This window comes from Colossoma macropomum, unplaced genomic scaffold (genome assembly GCF_904425465.1).
Source record: "Colossoma macropomum unplaced genomic scaffold, Colossoma_macropomum, whole genome shotgun sequence".
Lineage (NCBI taxonomy): Eukaryota > Metazoa > Chordata > Actinopteri > Characiformes > Serrasalmidae > Colossoma > Colossoma macropomum.
Genome location: NW_023494793.1, coordinates 35,938,290 through 35,963,901, shown reverse-complemented (window position 1 = coordinate 35,963,901; position 25,612 = coordinate 35,938,290). Strand labels below are relative to the sequence as shown.

Sequence of the window (25,612 nt, the reverse complement as noted above, 5' to 3'; positions counted from 1 at the left end):
CATCTTAACCACTGAATTATGCAGAAATTTTATTAAAAAAATGAATGAAATTCCTCTTTAACACTTTAAGTACTTTTGCGATGCTCTCGTGACCCAAACTGGCAAAGCGTACGCTGCAACCATCACACGTTTTTGTGGGCCCCTACATTTTGGGCAGTGTTACTGACTGGCTGGTTGTTCTTCCACACTATACCTCCTGTACCTCCTCATTCCTGAAAACACAAACAGTCAGCTTGAATGTGTTCTGCCAGGATGGTTAGCAGGACTATCAGTGTAGCAGAGTACAGCCTAATACATCAATACCATTTTGGGAGCGTGGCCAAAATGTTCTATCCATAAAGACTTATAGTGCCAGATTGTAATACACTGTCGATCCATATGAGGAGCAAATCACCTTATAATTACATCTTCAGAACTTTCCACTGTGGGTGTGAACACATCAACAAATGCTTAGTCAGGTATATTTGGCTGGTTCTCAAGCTCCCTGGCAGCCTCGTGGAGTGCTTAAATACTGCTATAGATTTCTAACCTTTATACTGCAAGAACTTCACACATATATCTTGCGATAAACAATATACAAGCAATATTGTTATTTTTTTCCTAATAACCTTCTCCTACATAACACATCTCACTTAAAAAAGCATTGACCTCTGTGGTTGTGCATCCTTCCATAGTTGACAATGCCCAAATAAGCCAGTTTTCTCTGTGCAAAATTAAGAACAGTTTCTTTTAAATAGCTGCTATTGCTTCCTATGGCAAAAAGGTTTTAAAGTCAGTATGTTTTGCTCTGTGTGCATTTTTCCCTCAAATGTTATTAGGTATTCTAAATTACGAGGCTTTTAAGTAGCACGACCGTAAGCCTGCTACTACACTTCAGCACTATTATTTAACAATGCCAGTGGTTAGCAGGCCACATTAGGCCTTCAATTCAGCTCCTGAAGTCCTAACCAATGGGAGAATTTGCCTGGCTGTATCTTAACTATGAAATAATAGCATTAGTACAATACAACAAGCATGAAATAAAAATGAACTAAACATTACATACATGTATTTTTTAGTTTCACAGAAATCATTAGGTCTTCGCTGAAGGTACAGAAGACCCTGAGAGTTCCCCTCTGAACAACTCCAGCTGCACAAATTGTAGCCTATTTCTCCAAGTCTTATGATATCAATTGCTGATGATGACCTTTAATATGGCGACTTATTCAAGATATCTAGACATATTGCTCAGCAAAATGACCTCATACTTTGGTTAAAAAAACAAACTGTTTGCTCTTAACTTTTCATTCCTTTAAAATCTGTTCTGTTCTTTCAAGATAAATTTTGCATTGTGCCTCTGCTAGGAGTCAGAGAATGGCAACTCAAACAAGATTTTTTTTTTCAGGAAATCGCCCTGAACTTTCAAACAACAATGCTGTTCTGACTGGATGGGCTGTGGAGGCAAATGCATGGCTGGCCTTTGAGGTAGTGGACCCGATGGCTAAGCTTCATAACAGTGTTGGAGTGAAAATAGCCTTTGGATACAAAAATGACCTGGAGACATTGCTGCAATTACCTGCACAAAGAAAACGAGATCTGCCTACTTTCATGCATGGTGGATTTTAGAATCGTATAGGCTGAATACAAACCCTCAAACAGTAGACAGTATTAAACAGGCCAAACTTGTCTGAATACAGAAAGACTTTTCAGTTTTGCACATCACAATACAGTTCCACAACATATGGAGGGAATACCTGTATTGTGATTAGATTTCAACATATTGTGAATGTAACATGTTGCAGTGTATGAGCACCTTGAGGTAATAAGATTAAAGGCTGGCGTTCATTATTTTGATAAAAAAAATATGTTTGTTGGATCACATTAATTCCTTGATTCATCAAAACAAAGAGGGCCCAATGTAATAAGCCCTCTTTGGGGCAGTTTAAGGTGCTAATTGGACAGTCTGTCCACGTGTTACGCCCAAAACTGACACACAAGCCTAAACGCGTAGTTGCTAGGACATGAGCACTGCCCGTCTTCACTGTACAAAAAAGGTGTGTCCATTTTTTCCAAGTTTTATTTTTCTTCATCATTTGAACATAATAGCTTGACATACACTACTACACTGCGTGAAAATTTCATGCTGAATGGACCAATAGAAAAGGTCCGAAATGACCAGGAATAAAATCTTACATTACATTTTAAAACTGTTTTTCCTTCACCTGTACAGTTACTACTTTGGAGATACATGTTTTTTTTTTTCATACCGACGACTGGGCTGGTTGATTAATTTTATTTTCAATTACAATTTTTGCTTCCAACGATTATGAAAACAAGATAATCAAGATTAACTTCATTGTGCTGCATTTCGTTTGGCAGTGATATGCTGATTTCATTTTGTGTTATAAATCCAGTGCACCCCTTTCCTTTACTTTACCCTAAAAGCCCAAACACATCTAATTTATTTTGGTCAAATTCATTTTTATTTATTATTTTACATATGTTTAGTAGTTTTCAGTAGGATGTGGAAGTGCACTTCAACATAGTTATTTATTTACTATTTATTTTGATCTTATTTATTTCTATTTATTACTTTTATATTGTTTATTTAAATGTACACATATTTATATATTATATATTATTTTATTTATCTATCATTTTTTTAGATTGCATTAAGGTTCAAGGAAATCTACTGTAAAAAAGACAAGTTTTTTAAAAAGTTTAATAACTGCATGATGTTTCCAAAGGCAATGAGTAATCGTGTTATTTGTGCTGTGATCGTGCAGCCCTAACTGACAATATGCATTTGACGGAGTACAGCACAAAACATGGAGTATGGACTGCACTGAAAATGGGTGGAGATATTGGAAGTATGGTTGATTACATATTCCACTCAATTCACTTAAGTTTGAGCAACTGGAGGTGGTTGCATAAATTTCTCTCCACCTTTTAAATCCAGGCATAAATTTGCATTAGTGTTTCAAAGCCATGTTGTTGGGAGACATGGCTGCTGCCACAGTGGCTAAACAGAGGCACAGGCCTTGAACACACGCTGAAAGAATATTTACCAACAGAATAACAATATTTCAGCTCTCAGGATCAGGTGTAGGTACGTGAGAAGATGCAGCGCAGAATATTACATGATGTAGCAGCAATATGCGCATGTTATTGTTTCCCAATAAAAGCAGTAGAATTACACCCCAGTACAATGTTTTGGTGGAGAAAACCTAATTTATTAACTCTGCTATCTCTTCATCGCTGAACTTTCATTTCCTCCTTTGTCTTGAGCTTGTTGACTCCACTATTTCTCTGTGCCAGTCAGTAGTCGTTCCTGTGTGCAGTTTGCATGATTAGCTGCAGCTAAATTGCATGTTCATTTCAGACGCGTTTTGAGTACTGCGGCCGCATCAAAACAATTTATGCTGTGCTCGAAGGAAAACAGGCCCTCAGAAACTCATCTGGAACTTCTGACATCATTCAGGATGCATTCGCAGAGTATACAGTGAAAAATTTTGTGAGTTTTTAAAATGGCTTATTTGCATACTGCAGCCTTTTGCTATTTCAGTATTGTAAACACCAGTATTCAGAGAAACAGGGCTGGAGTCGGACCCGTTTCAGACCTGGAGTTACATGACACAAACCAGTCCACCTCAACCTCTAACTATATATTCTTTGCTAACTTCTAGTCCCGTCATATTAGTATCATTCATCCACTAGGTCGTTACCGTAAAGGACAGCAGCGACAATACAAGCAGAATAAAACTGGCAATTTAATGCACAAAGATTTGTCTTGAATGCACGCAAATGGCAGATTACTATATTAGGGTACATACTTGCACAGCGCTGTTGTCGGAACAGCCTTGTATCTCCAAAATGATAACTTTATAGGAGAAGGGAAAAACCTTCTTTACTTTTAATGTAAGTCAATGGAACCAGAATTTTTCCAAGTCATTTTGGATCGTTTCCTTTGGTCCATTCATCATGACGTTCACACACAATGTAAAAGGCAACAGGCATTTTCAAATTATGTCAAACTGAAAAACAACAAATATGATGATACAAGGTTTAGTCCCGACAGCAGTGATAGTTAAGCCTGCTTCAAACTTACATAAGTTGAACTGGCTTTATAATAGATAAATAAATAAAGCGGACAAAAACAATCCAATGACCATGTCTACGAGACTTGGGACAGCAACACTTAGATGTCACAAGTGTTGGGTTTTTGTGTTTTTAAATGAAGGGAGACAAAGAAGGACGACCACAGAAGGCACAATAGGCCTCATTCACCAATATATTCCCAAGAGTTTTCTTAAATTTGTTCTTGAGAAAGGTCCTAAGAACAAGTCTACGTCAGATTTATGATGTGTTCATAAACCACAGAACTGTTTGCTCCTTTGTGCTCCTGAGTGTGTGTAGATTCTATTCTTACCTATGAAAAAATCCCAAATAAGAAATTATTGGTGAATGTCAGAATCTTACTGAAAACTGGTTGGTGAATGAGGCCCAATGATGGTAGCCCAAAGTAACCAGTTTAAAACATTACTGGCCCACCAGAAAATCTCCTGACTCTCCCAATTTGCCGCTCCAGCATTAGCGATAAAGACTAACAAACGATATATTGTGCAGTCCTAGTGCAATCAATGCGCAGAGTACGCCGTGCCAGTTGAGCAGCTGCTGAGGGCCGGGTTCGTATTGACTCACTCTTCCTAAGTCATGAATTAAAGATGGCTGACTTCCGGCCTGAGGGAAAAAGGCCCTGGTAATACCCTCAGGTAAGAGACAGTGCTGACCTCAGTATAGCTGTGAGCTCATCTCCCCAATTAGCAGGCAACGCAACCCGGAGACAAGGCGGAAAAAACTACTAACAGAATAGATTTTAATTCCACCACAAGCCTTCAGATATTGAGATGTGATAGCAGGCAATGAAAATTAAACCGCCTCAAAGCCTTAAATAGCCGAGGCAATGCCAGTGAACTGAAATTAATCTTAGCAGATCAAATCATGGATTATGAAATTTTGCTCCAGGTCAAAACTGTCCCAAGAAAAAAAAATCTTTTATAACGTGGAGAACTCGGCTTCACTGAAGCTAAAGCAGAGCTGTTCAAATGCTTGTCCTTGAGTGAAACAATCACCAAATACAGTGGACTTCAAGTACCTTTTGCATCAGAACAGTCTGGATGGCTGAGGAAAGCTCACATGCTCCACAAACCTCAAACTGCACTAATTCAATACAATAAAAATATCTTCAGGCAAGCCCCCCGGACACATCACGCCACTGACGTCCTGAGCTGAACTCATCATCTCCTAAACATTCAACCCATATAACGGAAAACTGATTTCTCTTTTTTCTTTATATAAAAGAGTTTGATGTATTATGCAAACATTATTAAAGTTTCAAAATGCACCATTCATTTCATTGTCCATACAGTGTACAGTACAAAAGTCAGAGACCACCCTTTTGTTTACATTAAGCCATTGAAAACATTGTCATTAAAGCACTTCAAGTCATTAAGCACAAGTTTTTATTATTTTCTGTCTCAGAAAAATAGTAGGAAATATACATTTAACTTTGTAATTGGGATTAATTGAAACATATGAAGCAAAATGCAACTTCTAAGACTGAACTTTGGAGGTGTGGAAAAATATCCCTGCAGATTTCTTTGAAAAACTGAAAGTGAGTCTCCTGAAAAGAATAAAAGCTGCAATAAAGGCAAAGGGTGAACACAATAAGCACAGAAAAAATTGATATTATATTCAGTTGTTAAGGCTTTGGTGTAATTTTCTGTAAGATTTATTTTCTGCTTTTTTTCCTGAAGCTTTTTTTCCAATTGCCGTTTTGACTGGAAATTAAATAATTGAAGGGTGGTCTCTGAATTTTACACACCAGTGCACATATGACAACTCTGCAATGTCACAAATGTGCATTTTCATATATTCACCCTAAGGAGTGGCTTAGCCTGGACTGCTTTTTGAACGAAGCACAGTACAAGGCAGCCAATCAAAACAGAACTCATTTACACATATCTTAAAGGTACAGTAACAAAAACACCTGTTACATTGTAAAGGACAAAGAGAGGTTGGAAAATGGTAATGAAAAAATGAATTCTATTTTAATTTCTATTTTAACTAATAATTCTATTATAAGTTTAAGTCTATTTTAAGTCCACACAGTCGTCATAAGTGGATGTCATGCTGGGTGATATCTCCATGTTTCTTGGTGGATCTGAGTGATTGACAAACAACTCATGACAGACAGTCAGCTGATATTAAAAATCCAGCCTTTTTCCAGCGATCCTGTCAAGGCGCTTGGGAAATCGAACATAAGCCTAGACGCTCATCTGTCTTTACAGGAGAGCAGGAATACATGCTGACTCTGAGGAAATGTACGCCACTGTAATACAGCCAGACAACGATTATCTGTACACCTGACTTCTGTAAATCTGTGCTGATCTGAAAGAAAGAATCCGTCCATCATCACAGTCCTGTTTGTATGTGCAGAGAGCAGAGCTGTACCTCAGAAACCAAAAGCCAAATCCTTCTTACTGGGGCTGCATGTTACAGAAAAAATAGCACACACATCATATACAACATACCGCTCGGAAGAAAACTTTGTATCTCCAAAATGGTAACTTTACAGGAAAAGGAAAAAAACTACTTTACTTTTAATGCAAGTCAATGGAACCAGACACCTTTACAAGTCACTTTGGGCCTTTTTTTTGGTCCATTCATCATGAGATTTAGGCATGATGTAAAGGGCAACAGGTATTTACAAATTATGTAAAAACTGAAAAAGGACAAAAATGGAGATAAAAGGTTTTCTTCCAACAGCAGCGATATTGTGATATGCCACGCATTATATTAACATTTAGAGGTTTAGTGTTAATGTTGTTATGCTACTATGCTATTTAAATGTAATTCCATAATTCCATAAATGAATTACATTTAATTTGATTTCCATTTGATAGTCCAGGAAAACATATTTGTTCTCCCTCTCATGGTGGGCATAACCCTATCAATCACTGTGACACTAGCCAACGCAAGCATCTGTTAGAATTGGCAGTTAGTGTTCTCCTCCAAGCATGATGATGTGGTGGCTGGTTCCACATGACTTGAAGGGACACGTGCTAGCCTGTACCTTCCCAACAGGGCAGCACTGTGTGAAATTGGGAGACCTGGCTACCAGGTGGAATCATGAAAATACCCACAGCACACAATACAAACATATTCTGTAATAATTTACAGCTAATTTCCACACTGTGTCCTTCAATATCAGTATTACAAAGGCCAAGATCACAATAACAACTAACACTAGAACACTGTGCAGGCCTAGCTCTCTCCTGCAGCAGAATATACTGACTACAACACCCTTCATCAGCTGAGAGCACGACACGTCAAGGCCAGGACAAACCTAGATAACATATGACCCTCTCCTTCTGCAAAGGTCACTAACAGCCGGCCGCTGCACCTCAGAGACATTTGTCTAGAAAAGCACTGGCGTATGGGCCATGATTCAGAGGGAGATGTCAGTTTGACTGTGATTTAGACACGCCTATGGCCATAGCAGGCTTGGATGTACAGTGTAGTGTTTTATTAAGGCTCTTTGAGAACAAAGAAACTAAAGAAAAACAAGACAAAATAATGAAAGGAAGTAGAAAAAGCAGAAATCCTAACATCTGAATTAAAAGGCAAATTAAAAGAGGACAGTTAGGTTAGTCCAAAATGCAAAACAAAAATTATTTCAATGCAAAAAAATATATACCAGAGAGCATTTTTGCATACATATTTGGTATATATAAGAATAAATAATAATAAAAAAGAAACAATTCAGGCCATTACAGCCTATTTTAAACAAAAATGGTCACGAATGTTGCATTAGGCTCTGCAAATTCACAGCAGTTGTTGCAATTCCAGAGCCTGCTGGAGCCTCTTTCTGCAGGCCTCCTCATGGCCATTCCACCAGCAGAATGGAAATTGGCTCAGCTATTTTTAATTAATAAAAAAATGTAACTCTATTATGAATTTACCTTTAACTCATTTTTGGGCTCTTTGTGTGAAATGCTGTGCCTCTGCATTGGGCTGCTAGCAAGCAATGAGGGGTAAAAGGAAAAACAACTGTGAAGATGCTTCTCTGCAAAGATGACCGTACGAACAGGATTCAAACTGCAGCTTTCTTCATATCAAAATATTGTGCGTTGAATCCAGTTTGTGTCCAGTTTTGGAAATGTTACACAATTGAAATATATTTCAGCAACATTACTGAAGAAAAAAAACATAGTTCAACTGAGGGACAGCATCCAAAACAGGTGGAAATAGCATTTTAAGGCTACTGTAAAAGCGGTAACAGTATATCTATGAGCACTTCATGCAAAATAAGCCAAATGCATCAATCTATGCACGTGGTTGCATTTCTGTTAAAAAATAACTGATCATAGGGCCTTACCGTAAATTATAGAAAAAAAAAAATCATACAAAACAAGACAATTAGCCAGCAATATAATAAACTAATCTGAAACCACAGTTGCACATTCCACGTTTCAAAACAGCCAGAATCATAGATGGCCTGCTACGCTTAACTAGGCCCACATGTTCTGCCAGAACTACAGCCATCAAGATAAGCACAGTGCGCATTTCCAATACTTACTGCTTAGCGTAGCGATGAAGCATGATCCTACTGAACCACAAAGCTGACAATGAAGGATCAGTTCAAAAAGTGAGCACAATTATCAGCTTTTTTCCTGCTTCTCCGCTCTAAGACGCTGGTGCTAGAAGGTTAAGCTCAAACACTGCACAGTCCTCTGGCTGGTGCTTTTAGGGCAGTGAGCGCCGCGCTGCCTCAAAGCACCCAAGGGAACAATTCGTTGTGTCTTGAACACACCCATCATGCATTTCCAAGCATTTCTATTTAAAAACACGGCATTCTATTTCAGAGTAAAACACACACAGGTCATTTCTATGTCAGATTCCTATTTCTGCTGCAGTGGTTCAGAGAAAATCAAGTGAATTTGCTTTAAGGGTGCCCCATGGGGTCATGTTAACAGTGCAGAACTAAAAACATGATCAAGACAACAAAGAAGCTATGCCACATCAAGCATCGTTAAACTGCATTTTTTACACCTAACATTCCAGATCATTCAGCAGAGGCGAACCTCTGCCATTATCTGAGAAAAGAGCTAAGCAACATTTCTATTTTTCTAAAAAAACAGCACAATATGGAGGCTATACATGATATGAAGCAGCATTGGAAAGTGGAGCTGGTGGGTGTGTAATTAAAACCGTGTTGGGCTCTGCAGGCCGCTCTTTGCTCCGAGTATGTGTCCCAGGTCCCAGTCTGACAGGCCACTGCGCAGTCCACTCCGCCTCCAACACAGTTCCCACACTTGCCAGCAGGAAGTGGGCCTCCCCTGAGATCTCTGCTCCAAATAGGAAATGACTGCCAAGCAAGCCTGCGTGTCAGGAAACCAGCAATGCAGGCACGTCTTAAAGAGAAGCACCATTCAAAACTGGAGCCAAGAAGGGGGCCAAGCACTCGAGTGATGTATCACTAAATAAGCCAGGTTAGCAAAGAAAAGTGTGAGCTGAACTTAGCAAAAAACAGAGATAGCACAAATGTATAAATACAAACTGAATGCTAAAAATCTAATTTGTGCAATTTTCCCATTCATTCTTGGTGTCTGAAGTTTGCTTCTTCAGTTTTGCACTCGAGCTAAAAGGCTAATGTAGCTAACAAGTAATGAAAGCTTAAAGCCACCAAACAGCATTGTATGCTGCATACCAAAATCACCAAAATGAACATTTCTGGCCAAAACCGAAACCAAAATTCACCCAAAGATCCATACATACATACATACATCATCTAAACCGCTTATCATTCTGGGTCGCGGTGGGGTGCTGGAGCCTATCCCAGCTGTCATTGGGCGGAAGGCAGGATACACCCTGATCCACTCATCTAAAAATCAAAACTGAAAATGCAAAGCGTTTTTTTTTTTTATTTAATTTGCCAATTTATATATATTTTGAATTAACACATTAAATGTAAAAAATACACGGTAATTAAGATTAGTATTTATTGAATCAGCTTTCAGAAGGACTAAAGTGAGCTGACAATATATAAAAACAGCTTACATAAAATACACCTACTAAAATTATCACAGTATATTGGCCTGTGATACTTCACAACAGTGAACAGTTGTTCACTCAAGGCAATAAATTCCACTATTTTTTAGTTATTACAAATCGATTGTCTAATTCCTCCTTTCGAAACGAAATTTGTTCTGGTGGCTCAAATTTTGGATCACTAAACATCACATGCTTAAATAAATTTACTTGCTATAGTGGTTTATGGTGGTGTATCACATGCTGTCGTCTATAAAAATGGTGTAACAATTAGCCAGTACATGACTAGCAAACATAGCTTTGAACAGCTGTACACAAATAATGATATAATGCACTTTTGCATATTTAAATGATGTGTTAACTTATTTTCACTAAGATTATCTACAAAGCATTACTTGGCCAGAGGAGTTTTAACTCGCGTTTATGACTGTGCCATTAAATTAAAACTGCCAGAATGAAAATCATCTCACTCCATTGAAGTAAACAGCTCTCTAATAAAGACGTGGTTATTCAGTAGCCCACGAGACTGAGCTTATTACAGCATTTCAGCACTTCTGTGTTCCTCAAGTTCATAGACAGCTTCTTACGTAATCCCATGGCTACTGACAAGGTCAGTCTTAAAACTTGCAAGCCTCTTTTTCAAAAGCAGCTTATTTTGGTAATGCTCTGGTAGAAATTCATGCGTTTTTAAAGCGCCAGAGATGGGGTGAGGATGGGGTCAGAGCTAATGTTGCTCTGAATGCGTATTCCGTGCACGATGCAGCATTTAAGAAGAAAACGCTCGAAAAACGCTGCTACTCAACTCTTAACATTTCCATTATTCATTCTGCAATCAGTCAACTAAGACTGGAATGGACTGTCAAAGGTCAAGGATTACTATCATGTGCTGGAAAATATAACCAATAAAATGACATGAACTTCCGTCTAATAACCAGCCAAAACCAACTCATTCTGTAATGTGCTAAAGGCCTCACAGTACAGTGCTCAGCTAATTTCTACTTGGCTGTAACAGCCCTTTTCTCCCTCGATCAAAAAAGCACTCTGTAATACATAGCCACTCAAGTACTGACAAAAAAAAGCAAAGAGAGGAGACACGAAGAAAGAACAGCTCTGAAAAGGCTGCCTATAGGGAGGCCATTAAAATGCACTGACATATCTCTGCTAACCTTGGCGAGTGTTTAACTGCTAAAAGAAAGCGAGACTTCACTCCGACGGAGCTTTCTGGAGTGAACAGGATCCAGCAGGTTTGTTTACGAGCTCAAATTCTGCCCTTAACATTTGTGATTACGGCTCTTTGAGCAGCTGGACCGGAGTGACTCAACGTAGCACACTGGACAGACTCCACATAAATGGCACAGTCAATCTGCAAGAGGCCATGATCAACAAGAGCCACTGCAGACACTAACAAAGAGAAAGGGCCTGAGTCTTCCTCACCAGGGCTTCTTTCCACTTAATTTAATCCACCTGCCACCAGAGAGAAGGCCATGATGGCCAGCCAAGCATTCTGCTCAGCTAACCTATGCCCACACCCTGGGGCTGTCAACAATAACCACACACTAACCATGATTTATGTGTAGCATGTGCAGTATGTGTAATTATGTGTCTATTTATTATATGCACATGATGTCCACTGTTTTTTGATGCAGCCAAATTTTGCCTCGGTCATTAACAAAGTACATTTCCCTATATACAGTCACATGTAAAAGTCCAGACAGTTCTGGACAAATTACATGTTTTGTGAAAATAAGTTAACACACCCACTACAGGGAACAGACTTATATATGCCATTTTTTGCACATTTTAGTGCCCAATATCTACGTATTTTCTAAGTTTCACATAATAAAATATCCAATGTGCCATAACTTTTGCACAGGGCAACTTTTATGTTTTATTTTTATATTCATTTATGTTAAATTTGGCAAATTAACAGTAATTGTGCATTAAAATGTGCATTAAAGCGTGTTCTCTGTAGAGGATGTGTTCCCAAATTTATGCAAAAAAACTATATTTAAAACTGCTAACACATGCTCACAGCCCTATTTGCTTTTATATATAATACACTGACCAACACTTGTGTTTCATTGTGTTTGTTTATACTGTGTACAAACTGCCACCCTGGCGTTCAGTACAGTTCATCTACTAGGACGTGCATTGTCATTGTGATATTTGAGTATATGTAAAAGTTAACAAATAAATGAACATTTTCTTTGCGAGGAAGTCTGATGTTAACGTATAATAACACACAAACATGGTAAACTGTTTAGTCATGCCAGCACATTAAATAATTCAGTAACATAAGTGAAAACTTTGCATAGAAAACACCTTTTTAATGAGAGTCAAGCAGAATCTTTTGATCACTGTGTTTCCAATTAGCAAATGAGCAAGAACCAACACTAGAGCTAACCGGCGCAGCGGCAGATAGTGACGGCTCATAGCAGAGCCTTATAAAGAGGCATACAGGTCACTGGTTGGAAAATGAATGGGAAAGTTTGTAACGCTCAACATGTCTGTTTACGGAGAAAGTCACACCCTTCAGTAAAAAGAGCCAATAGGATTGCTTGGAAAAAAAACCCCTATTTGGGCTCAGTTGTGGAGATCTGCACGAACGAAGCAGCCAGAACAACCCGAAAAAATTGGTTTTATTGCGCTTTATTAGGCCAAACGCTACAAACTATTTATGAGGTTTTTGTCAGATTTCACCAGTGATGTCAAATATGTTTCTGAAAGGGTGATTCAGCCTTCGGTTTCAAATTCTTCGGTCCCTCCCCATTCAGAGAGATCAAAGCGTGGTCTAACTGCCGAGTGGCACTGCCAAGATGGCTGCTGAGTGGACAGACTTCCCTATAAGGACCCTGCTTGTAGTCTTCTACACAAAGTTTTTCCTCCTAGGAGGATGACCACTCTGTTAGTTTGTTGCAGTGACATTGAGATCACAGAACACAGCTAGAATAGCTGGTTTAGCTACAGCTTCATTATTTCTGCCTTCTTGATCAACACGCTCACATTAAGGCACTCGCATTTTGTAGTAGCAAAACATAAGATACTTGATTTATCTTATTTATGAGGAAAACTGTTGTGCTTTATAGTCCTGTTACAACATTTCACTGAACTATTAGCCTATACATTTTGTCCCTGACTTTCTGCGATAAAGCATAATAACTACCTGGCACCTGGAGTGGTTAACTGTCTATCTATCTATCTATCTATCTATCTATCTATCTATCTATCTATCTATCTAGCTCTTTCAAATTGCTAATAAACTTTCGTTACACAAACAAATGTGCAGGTACTCACATAGTCATACGTTCTTTATGGTCAGTCCAATGTTATTTGACAACTATCTAATACTAGCAATAAAATACATGTATTCCACTAATACCAACTTAAATGACAGCAGATTGCTAAATGACAAAGAGAACTATGTTAAAGCTAAACCTATCTATTCTTGTAAAAAGTCATGCTGTCATACATGATACATGATATTTTAATGTATATTATAGTGTCCACCACAATGTAAGTGAGAGCTATTCAGGTGATGTCATGTCCAGATGTTGCTCTGCATTACAAATCAATAAAGAAACAGTCAAAGCATTAAAAATCGTTTATCTGCACCAAAATATTCCCAAAGATGTCTAAAAATGCATGCTATGAATGGGAGCAGAAAACAAGCGCCGATGCCAGAGTCTTTATCCCCACATAGTGTTCCAGTCTGGAGCTCTACAAAGCTCTCCAGCTAATATTTACAATAAGCTGCTTCTGCCGCTCACAGCCACACGTCCACACATACAGTAGCAACAGCAGCAGCAGCAGCAACAATTTACGCCCGTCGACAGACAACACTATCTCGCTGCATATTGTGAATCTGTGCTGGCACTTTCAGATTCAGAGATGCTCCCAACAGCACGTGCCACCACCCAGTTATGGAGGAGCGGAGATAAAGCACCTCATGAAGTGAAGCTCAAGCCACAATTCAACACATTTCCTCATCTAATTAAGCAGCTACACAGCGCAGTGATATTACAACGAGCCTGGCCGGGCGACACAGTCCGCATCAGTCTCCCAGCATGGGGTTCCACCTCTGCTAACACACAAAGGACAGCGCAGGGGATGCTGAGGGGAGTTAATAGCCCTAATTCATTCACCCATTCACCGCCCGTCAGCTGCTGCCTGCACTACTAGCAATAGCTTCCTATTGTTCATGAGCCGCTTACAAGCGCAACCTTCAGCTGCCAAACAGAAACATATAGAAACAAAAGCATGCCATTCCTAGCAACGCTGCTACGGTAACAAGAGATGCCATTCCATATAATGTACTAACCCATTCAGAGGCAACACTCACCAGGCATTCCGTCCAGATCCCTGAGAAACGATCCCGCCCAGAGCTGAGGATGAGGACGGTAGTGACGGTGGGGAGGAGAAATCAAGCTCCGTTTGGCTGCGGCTCCGAGCCGTAGGGAGCAGAGAGCGCATGCAGACTGCTCGCTGTGCTCACACACACACACACACACACACACACACACACACACACACACACAAACACACACACACATACCCCTCCTTCTTACCCCCTCCCTCACTCGGTCCAGCCTCCTTATTCAAGCCCCCACTCAGAGAGAAGGGGAGGGGGGAGGAAGAGAAAGAGAAGCAAAAGAAAGTGAGAGAGAAGAAGGGGGGAGAGAGATAGAGAGAGAGATAGATAGACAGTAGACAGACAGGTAGGTAGGTACAGAGAGAGAGAGAGAGAGAGAGAGGAGAGAGAGAGAGAAAGAGATTGTCCTAGTTGCAATCCACACTTCTCCTTTAAGTGGGCCACTGCTCCCGTGCTTCCTCTATCAGACTCTCTCTCTCTCTCTCTCTCTCTCTCTCTCATTCTCTCTCTCATTCTCTCTCTCTCTTACTTTCTCTGTCGCTCTCTCTTTCTCCTGTATGCAGAGGAAGCAGGCTGAGTGCAGTGGGAGCTGGCCCTGCCCCCTTGCCTGCTGTATGTGTGAGAGTGTATTTGTGTGTGTGGTCTTTGTCCTGTGTTCTTTTGTGATACAGTGACCCCCCAACCCTGCGCTGGGACCACCCTTCCCTGCAGCACAGTCATAAAACCGCAACGAGCTTTTACACCTTAAAAAATACTTACTTCCTAAAAATAAAATGACTGATGGTGTGTATGTATAGCTTAAAGTTAGAAGAGCCTGAAAACAACCAACCAACCAAAAACTGTATACGCAGACACATTAATAATATATATAACATTAAACATGTGTAAAATATAAATAATATAATAAAATAAACAATAATAATAAAAATAATGATAAATGTCATTCAGTTGACCGTTTGCAAAATTCTGAGAAAAGGCTCACTTAGTTACTTTTGCTCAGTCTATCAAACTTTCAGTTCAGGCTACCTGGTAGCATCTGTAGCACTTGAGTAGCAGTACTAACAAACTAAACAACTCAGTAACACAAGGGACAATCCAGAAGCACACAGAGCACATCTGAAACATTTTTCATAAAAAATAAACTGGCATGTTCAGTAAAGATAAACATATCTGAGGACTAACAAAATATGAATGTAGGCCAATTTAAAACAAACAAAAATGTTGACATTAATCAGACCATCAAAATCGTTTTGTCACTTGGTGTTAAAGTGGCAGGTTTTCATGTTTTTATAAGGGGGGGGGTTAGCAACAGAAGCTGCTCCTTCACATTAATGCTAAAGCTAACACTGCAGCGAGTCGGAGCAATGTTAGATGCTGAGGAGGACTCGTCATCTTTTGTACAAGATCCTTCAGAAAACTTGATGAAACAATACAAAGAGTGGTCTGTGTACGAGTGTATTAATATTTAGCTTTACACACAGTGTGTGTGAGCTACACAGTCCTGTTTAATCCGACTGATCTGTCAAGCTTTCAGCAGCTCGGTTATGAAAAGTTAACAATTAAGATAACTAATCTTTTTCATTTTCCTGTAACGTTATTTATCATTAGACATCATATTAAAATGATTTTTAGCAAAAACTGTAACCCAGATAAAATTTAGCCTACCTCAGAGTGAGCCAAAGTCTGTCTGTTACTAGTTTTGACACTGAGCTGTGAGTCTGGTGTTCCACAAAGTTAGGTCCAAAACTTTTTCAGCTTCAGGAATGAAATAAACACAGCAGCATCTCCACTTGACAAGGATAGCATGATAAGGATAGGATATGTGCCTCAACAACACCTTTCCATTATTTCCCAGTCTAATTATTCTGACCATTTTACTGCCAGCACCGTTCTCACTGCAGGTTTATTCTGAGGAGCTCTGTCAAAGTTTTTCCTTTGCTTTACAGAGGAAGGAACACTTAGAGACAACTGTGATTGGCTGAGAGGAGTGTCAATCATTATTTTGTAAAAAATCAATTATGAGATTGCCAAAGAAGCTTAGTGCACAAGCCACAGATGTTCTGCATTAATGTAGGCTATTAAGAATACATAGCCTACGCCATAATAACCAGGATAAAAAAGGGCCTCATCCAAAGAAAAGACATGAGAACAGGATTGACACGCCACAACCCACCAGTGCATGGATTTACAATTCAGCCCTAAACATTACAAAGAAACAATCAAACAAAACATTCCATCATGCTAAAATCACAAAAAGGTAACATTTGCCTAAAATACCTAATAAAGTCATTCGCACATGTAAAAGAAGGGAATCATTTCTGAACAAAATCAGCCGTGGATTCTGACAGACACCACATAAACAAGGACAAATCAATTGGCTTTGCAGTAGATGTAGTGCTGTATCTAATGCACAATACAATTAGTCTGATAAGCAGAGAACAGTGTATGACATGAATATGCTGCAAGAGGACAAAGGGAAAAGAGATGATGAACAAGGCACAGAAGGCCTCGGGTCATGGGAAAAACCTGCTGCTTGATGATCACACAGTGTAAACACCCTAACAACAGTAGTGTCTACTCACCACTCTGAGCATGCACTCTATAGAAACATACTGCACACTGACCACAAACAGCATGCACTGACACTAGCTAATACTGACCATTGCTCAATTCCAGTATATACTTATGACCATACTGCCTACTAGCCTACACTATATGGCCAAAAGTATGTGGATATAATTCCTAAGTGTAAAGCACACCGCCACTGGACTCTGGGGCAGTGGAAACATGTTCTCTGTAGTGATGAATCACGCTTCACTACCTGCCAGTCTGATGGAAGAATCTGGGTTTGGTGGATGCCAGAAGAACGCTAACTACCAGAAAGCACGGTGCCAACAGTAAAGTTTGGTGGAGGAGGGATAATAGGCAGGGGCTGTTCTTCAGAGTTTGGGCTCGGCCCCTTGGTTCCTGTGAAGGGTAGTGTTAACACTACAGGCAAAAAGTGAGGTCCATAATGACATGGCTTGACATGTTTGGTGTGGAGGATGTCCAGTGGCCTTCCTAGAAGAGAGTGTGTGTGCGGCAACTCCACATTAATACTCATGGTTTAGTAACCGTATTTCTATTCAGTTTATATAGGTGTGATGGTCAGGTGTCCACATACTTTTGTCCATATTGTGTATGCACTCTATATACCCATCCTGCCTACTAGCCACTAACAGTATGTACTCTACAATCATACTGCCTAATCCCGACACACACATTCAGACTGTACTCTATAACAACCGCACAGCCAATGCAAACAATTATAACCAACACAATGAGGAGGATGGATAACATAATAAATATATGAACTGAGACTATGAACAAAACTGCAGCCTTATGATAAAATTATATTTTGGACACCAATATGGTCTCTGAAAATCTGTCATAGATAAGTAAGGCTCATATTTAGAAACACGCTTAAAAATAAGATGGTGCTTCAAGGGTTCTTCGGTAAAGAAAATGGTTCTATACAGAACCATGAACACTCAAAGAACCTTTTGCATTATTAAAAGGTTCTTTGCATAATGAAAGGGTCTTTCAGACTGATGGAGAATGTGCTGTAGATGGTTCTATATAGAACCTTTTTGAAAGGGGTGCAACACAGAACCATCTATAGCACATTCATGCATATTTTCGATCAATCTGAAGAACTATTTCACGGTGCAAAGAACCCTTTAATCATTTTAATAATGCAAAGGATTCTTTGAGTGTTCACTGTTCTATATAGACCCTTTTTTTTTTACTAAAGAACCCTTAAAGCACCATCTTTTTCAAGAGAGTAGCACTATCCCATTACCTCCATTGTTAGGTATTCTAGATAAGTGGTTTCCAAACATGACTTCGGAGAACCCCAGACGATCCACGTTTTTGGTCTGTCCCTGTGTTTTGTGAGTTGGGATTGAGCAAAAATGTGGACGGTCCACTGTTCTAGATGATTGATCATTGCTGCCCTTCTAAATGTTCTTATAAGAGATTAGAATAAGATACACTCACATAATCCTTTTCCAAATCCAGAGTGTAAAACATTAAAATACATAGAGGAAATGGGACACGCAAAAACCCTCCAAGACCTGGTAGACCACCAAAACTGCCTCCATCACCGTCATCACTCTGGACACCTCCACATGAGCTGAAAACTGGTCGTCTGAAGAGGGTCCATCTGAACCACACAAAGCTTCCATATACAGACATTCTTTTCAGGGAAATTTCACTGTGATTTTCAACTGAAGCATAAAAGCATACAAACCAGCAAGCAGTGTGCAGATTCACTACCAGGCTCTGAGCATGTAGCTGTCTGACTGTATATGTTCATGAATTTTCATGGCCGCTCCACATGACAGCCATGCATGCTCTGTACAGCACCACAAGGACTCGAGCCTTAAGCCTCTGAGGCGTACTTCTGAAAACGCGTGAGAAAAGAACTGCGGCACACTGTAACCTAGAGAGCAAAAAAAAAGGATGTGGATGAGCCACACTTTTCAAAGCACGCTGCACTGCTGCAAATGCAAAGCACCGACGTTGGTACTGAAAACACTGATGTGAAATGTCATGGTCTCCAACATATCTGCGCTTTCAATTAGGTTTTTCACTCGACACTGAAAGAGAGACATCTGTCCTTCCAGCCGAGAGCCGCGCCACCGCTCTCAGTTAGCTGCTAAAAAGCTTTTCAGCCTGCGCTGATAAAACAAAAGTCACTTTTCTCGTCCTTCAAGGCTGGAGCATCGAGGTCAAGTCTTTGTTACATGCTGCCGACGCACACATGATGTGACAGGCTGCATTTGAGTCTTCACCAAGAGAGAGGCCAGCAACACGTTAAATGTATAGCTAATCGCAGTGGCAGTGATTCAGCATGAGCAGTGTAAATACTATTTGAACGGGATTCATTTTACATAGGGAGGTGGGGTAATGCAGTTTAATTACAGGACATCTGTACTGCTTATGATCAATCTGCACAGGATAAGAAATCTCAACACAACATCACAACAATAAAGTTTCATAGGCAACTCATTGAGCTCATCACAGGTAGAAAACACAGGCAGGTTGAATTTATCACAATTTCGTTTACCCTAAACATCTATATAGCTGTCTTTAGGATTGTCATCACCCAACAAAATATGACTTTTTCTGTATATGTCCAGAGTGGTATATTGGCTTTACTGGGGCATGGAGAATAAAAGAAAATGTTTTTGTCAAGTGGCTCAGTACACAACTCCTTTTTTCTTAGGAAATTATGGAATATTTAATGACATGGCAATTCGTATGACACTAATATAATATGGAATTTCTATGGTTCATTTTGTAGCAGGTAAAAGCTGCTGTAATTCACTGATGAGGGACACACAGTCTGTAAAAATAACTGACCTGGCGAATTCAGATGAGACTAAAATCACTAAGAAACACCAGCAATAAATATATTAACATATTAATAAGACTTTGAACAAAACTGCAGCCTTATGACAAAGTTATATTTTGGACACCAATATGGTCTCTGAAAATCTATCACAGATAAGTAACGTTCATGTTTAGGCAGCATTATCCAATTACCTCCATTATTAGGTATTCTAGTGGTTTCCGAACCTGACCTCAGGGAACCCCAGGTGATCCATTCTTTTAAGTCCCTGAGTTTTGCGAGTTGGGATTGAGTAAAAATGTGGACCATCTGGGGAACCCCGTGGACCAGTCTGAGAACCACTGTCCTAGATGATTGATCATTGTTGCCCTTCTAAATGTTCTATTCCTTTTTTGTTTTTCAATGGCAGAAAAAAAACAAATGACCAAAACAGGTATTAAAGGGAGATTCCAGCTATTTTTTTTTATTTCCATAAGTCAATTGTTAAGATGTAAACAAAGTCATTCAGAGTGGTTTGATGTGAAATGCTCTGCTCTAGAGAAGCTTGCCAAGTTAGAATTTTTGATTGGTCATAGGAACCAGACGTCTGAAGAGTTTAATGCCTCTACAAGCAACATCACAAAAGGCTACTGCATAAAATGGTGATGAATACACTGCCTGAAGACCAAGACATTGTTCTATGATAGTTCTGAAATAAACTTTTGGGCTACAATGTACTTTTTAAAATCACATGTAGGATCATGTAGGATCTTATAAGGCAAAATAGTACCCAAAGAAACCTTTTTTTTCCAGATTTGCCGTTATTTTACCTTCCTCAACATTGCATATAAAAACTCAGACGACACAAAGCTTCACTGATGGTTTTGGATAGTAAATAAAATGTCTATATTTGTGTTGTAGACATGGTGACCCCTGGTTCCTATCAGCACCACTGTAAAAATCTGAGTCTGTAAGTTTCTCTACAGTGAACCACTTCACATCACACCACTCTAAATGACTGAAATACGCAAACATTTTGAAAAGTCGGTGTTCCTCTTTAAGCAGTTTGGTAACTTTTGTTAATGACTGTATTGTCTGGAAATAATCCCTACTTGGTGAGACATATTAGACCTTTGCAATGATATCTGGAGACCTTTTTGTGATTTCATTTGTCCTGAGATTGCTACAAAGCACTTCACACACACATTTGCGAGTTGTTCTGCAGGGTGTTGCTGAATAGCTTACTGCACTGTGGACAGTGTCAAATATACAAAACTGCAGCAGGTTAAGACAAAATCCCCCTGACATTACAGGCTGTAATTACTGAAAATATGCATTATTCTGTACCAGGATGTACTTCCAAACGAAACGCAATTATCAGGGAGGGCAGAAAACTTTTACTCAATGACAGGTGGGGGAGGTGTGTGTGTAGAGGGGTGAAACATGATAGTATTTATTGTTAACATTATTTTCCCCACCTGCTGCTGCACAACAACGCAATCGAAATTCAGAAGATGTTTAAGAGGCAAGCAAGCCATTACAATTTAATTGAAAATCTGAGGAAAACAAGATGTATGAATGATTATATGATGCGCTGAATTATGTTTAATGTGACCAGAGACATGAACTAACAAGATAAAAAAGGCCACTTCTGACTTCAAAAGAAATAGAAAGTTTTAGTAAGGAGTGAGTATTGCATCTTCTCACTGCTCTAGAAAGCACTCCAGAGCAGAATTCTTCGGGGGACTGAATAATGCAGAGGTATGGCCAATAATGCTCAGGATGGATGTGCAGTATAGGGAGAGGAATTTTCCCATTAGCCCGTTTGCCTCTCCACTGACTTCATTCTTTAACATAATGTACTGAATATGGCTGAATGTATGCAGCACGCTCCACTAGCAGCGAATTAACAGCGCGCTCTTGCATCACATGGCAGCTGAAGCAGGAGCTCGCAGAAGATTCATGTTGACGCTCTCCCCCGAAGCGAGCCTGTGATCCATTTTCCAGCCCCATTCTCAAACCCTGGCTCGCTCTGTGTGTCAGTGCGTGTGTTTGTAAGCAAACAGGAATTGATTGACATTCAGCATGCTTACCTAATGCGCTCACAACTGTCAAAAGAAGACAAGCCATTTAAAATTAACTCGGACTTCACAAAAATTATTTCCACAAACAAATGGCTTGGACTAAGACTGTGAAGTTGTGTTGCAGGGCATGACCTTAAAGGTCAGTGATCCTAAAGATAGATGACTTGATTAACCAAAGATACATTTTGAGAAAAAAAAAAAATAAACAAAAAACAAAAAAGTTCTGCTTACCATTGCCTAATCAGGGTGTTTCACACTGCACAGCGATTGACACTATTATGGCCACCAGTTGTGGGAGATATGTATATGTGATACAGTAATGTAATTAGTTTTTCCTGTAACAAAGTAGTATAACTCAATGCAGTTTAAACTCCTGTAATCACATTTTGTTCCTTGAGATATTCAGATCTCTCTAACACAACAATATTAATTATACATGTATTTTAATTGTTCATTTCCTCTATATAGATTATCCGTGCCTGTAATTTGCACATGCTTGTGCTGCCTCTGACAGCTGATTTACTCTTTACAATGATTGATAGTAAAGATGAGCGCAGAGCGAGTGCGGGAAGCACTGTAAACCTGACAAACACTCTGTCGAAGCATCTAATCTCACTATTATTAAACTGCTGGATGAAGATGCCATGCTGAAGAAGAGAGATTCCTACCTCACCTGAACAGTACAGGCTTGTTTTTTATTCAGAAGCGGTTCTGTAAACTTTACAATTTATTCCTAAAGACTTTATTTCAAGGCAGCTGTTTTTGGACCTTTTCTAGGTGGCTAGTTTCTCAGTTTTCAAACAGCATCAGCCGTTCATACTTTTAATCTAGCATAACTGGCTGTGTCTTGATCAAAGGCAAGAACCATGTCAGACCTTTTGAATGATTTTTACTGCGACTGCCTACTGCTTTCCAAAAGACTCTGAAAAGACTATTGTGTGTTCTCTTGTACAGCTGGTACAGATTTATAATTGTTTTAGAGAGAGGTACGGTAATGAGTAGAGAGATTGCTTTTTCCAGGAATTAATAAGAAAAATAATTATTGCAGTTCAAGAGAAATAATTAGTAAATGCAGTAATGGATTATTTAAGTAGTTACGGCAGTATAAACAATTCCGCTGGCCTTTTTCTTAGCTTTTCAGATTTTCAGGCAGAGGTCGGACTTTAAATCTGTGTGAGATATGGGATTATAAGGAAAAAGTGACATTCAACGAGGAGTGAATATAGAGTTCCATCCATCCTTCCATCATCTAAACTGCTTATCCTTCTGGGTCGCGATGGGGTGCTGGAGCCTATCCCAGCTGTCATTGGGCAGAAGGCAGGATACACCCTGGACAGGTCGCCAGTCCATCGCATCGCATCTGCGATGGACTGAATATAGAGTTGCTGATGAAAAATCGGATTAATCTTATTCTGATTGGTCAGAGTGAAACTTGATGTCAACATCTTCCAATATAGTCCCAGCCAGCTCAAATCCAACCGAGTAAACACAAAAGGGCAAAAAGTATCTCAATGAAATGACCAGTATTGTTCTTTTTCTGGCAGTCAATAGTATATTAACATGGCCAGAAGCTAAATGCATAACAGTTTAACAAAATAATTGGACAGCAGCCTTAACTGCTGAGGCAAAAGCAGCTAAGTATGTCTTTTAATCCACTCTTTTTCTAAATAGCATAATTCCTCAATGCTGTCTTCACATTTATTTTGAAATGTAAAGAACATGATCTAGTAAAGTTTAAGAAATAGCATTTTTTAGTTTGCAAACTACAGTTTTAAGCATGCAAACAAACGCACTGGGATTATATTTCAGTCAGTTTTTTTCTCATGAAATCAATGATAAGTATTTACAAAGTGATCTAAATTCCAATCTAAATGTGAGAGCACACTTGCTCAGAAACTATTACAGTGCATCCAACAACATGCTCGCCACATGCCCTTTTAAATAGTGAAAGAGAACATAGCACACTTAGAAGTATTAAAGTAGTAGATTAAAGTAAAAAAGGCTCTGAATGTATTGCTAATGAGATGTTCAGTAAAAGAAGAATAAACTATAGCTCACTGGACTATGCACAGAATAAGCCCATGAACTTGCAGCATGATTATAATATACATAATGCCATTTTGACTAAATTGTGTTGAACAAAGATACTGAAGACTTCATAATGCAGTTCCAGTACATTCATGCATTCATAACACAAATGCACTGTGGCTTTTTTAACAGGGTCTGAAATTACTAAAATGACTAAGTACAGCTATGTTAGTTCTGCTAGTGTCCTTTAACCCTTTACATGGGCCTATCAGTGGACACAAAGTTTTATTATACACTTCTATAACCTAAGCATAGCTCAGCCAGTTTTCACTGAAGTCCCTGTAGTTACTGAATAACAAGCCTTTGTATCTAATAAGCCTTGGATTTTAAGGGGTTAAATCATATGTGGCCCTCTTTACCTCTCATCAAATAACACAAAAGGAAAATACATTCAGCTTTTATCAGTCGGGCTATTGTTTGACTAGACACAGGCTGCAGTGCCTGCAAAAGCCTCTGGATGACCTCTGAACTTTCGGTCATTGATTCCAATGTCCCCGTTCTTCTGTTCAATTAGCTGCAATTACACACTTGTAAATAGAGCACGAGGCATTCTGACCAGTGCTCCCTCCCCACTCAGCCTGTACTTCATATCGCCTCCCAGGCTGTGATTAATAAGACTCAGTGCACTGACCCATTTCTCCAGACATCTAACGGAAGTGCGCCATTACCAAAGGAAAAATAATACTCGCAGACCGAAACGTCTCAATTACACGAGCGCTCAAAAAAACGGGACTGTCACAGGTTTAATTTGCAGAGCGGCAGCAAAGTGCACAGGAGACAGGCGCCTTCTGAAAGTAAATGGGTTCTGCCTTCAGTACCGTGCAGCAGAAACTTGGCGAAAAATGAACACGAACATCCACATGCTTTGCAGAGTGCGTCAAAAAGAGCTACGGATCAGTGACTAAAACAGCCACGGATACACTTTATCAATCACTGAATTAAAATAGGATAAGCAATATTAAACTTGTTACGTTTCATTGTTACTATGGCGACAGGAGGCGGGTAATACAGGCTCCTATTGTGCCTAGCAACTGACAGCTCTCATAAGTGGAGCAATTCAGTTGGCAATTTCCCTCCATAGGCTGCAAGTTGTTGACACAGATTACTGAGTCATTAAATGGTGCTGAGTGCTCAAATTGAGACTGACAAAAATAAAAGTCCATGTGAGTTGCCGGCTACCCTTGCGTGGCAAGGGCAGTAGCTTACAAGCTCCATTTTAATAAAAGAGACTGATTAAAAGATCTAAGCCCAGGATGTATTTGTCACGTAAAACCAGTTTAAAATCTAAATTAACTGCCTTCAGCAGGAGACAAAAAGACAGACAAACATATTTCGTTTCGTTTTAATTGGATTAGTTTGAGTGGCCTTAGGGAAGCAGTCTCCTCCATGACCATAACATCAGCTTGACCCCTTAATTGCTTCTTTCAGATGTACTTCGGAATTCAGATGAAAATTCAGGAGCATTAGTATTCTGTTGCCACTCTCTTTTTTGGCTCCCCAGACCAAAATAGCAGCGAGGAGTCTGGAAGAATGTTAAGCAACTCGGCGGATCATTCTGATTTAGACTCAAGTTGTTTGACTCAGACTGCCTGCAATAATCTGAAA

General features: G+C 39.4%; 1 protein-coding gene across 2 annotated transcripts in view; it reads right to left on the bottom strand.

Annotated features, from left to right (window-relative positions):
- dab2ipa (DAB2 interacting protein a) overlaps window positions 1–25,612 on the bottom strand; it is a 121,092-nt gene that overhangs the window by 49,974 nt on the left and 45,506 nt on the right. Inside the window, exon 1 of one of the 2 annotated variants that reach the window (XM_036579390.1) lies at window positions 14,432–14,710. The exons of the other annotated variant lie outside the window; for it this stretch is intronic. The gene's annotated coding sequence lies outside the window, so the exon portion shown is untranslated. Of the gene's footprint in view, window positions 1–14,431; window positions 14,711–25,612 lie in introns of those variants that run through there. 2 annotated transcript variants of the gene reach the window in all.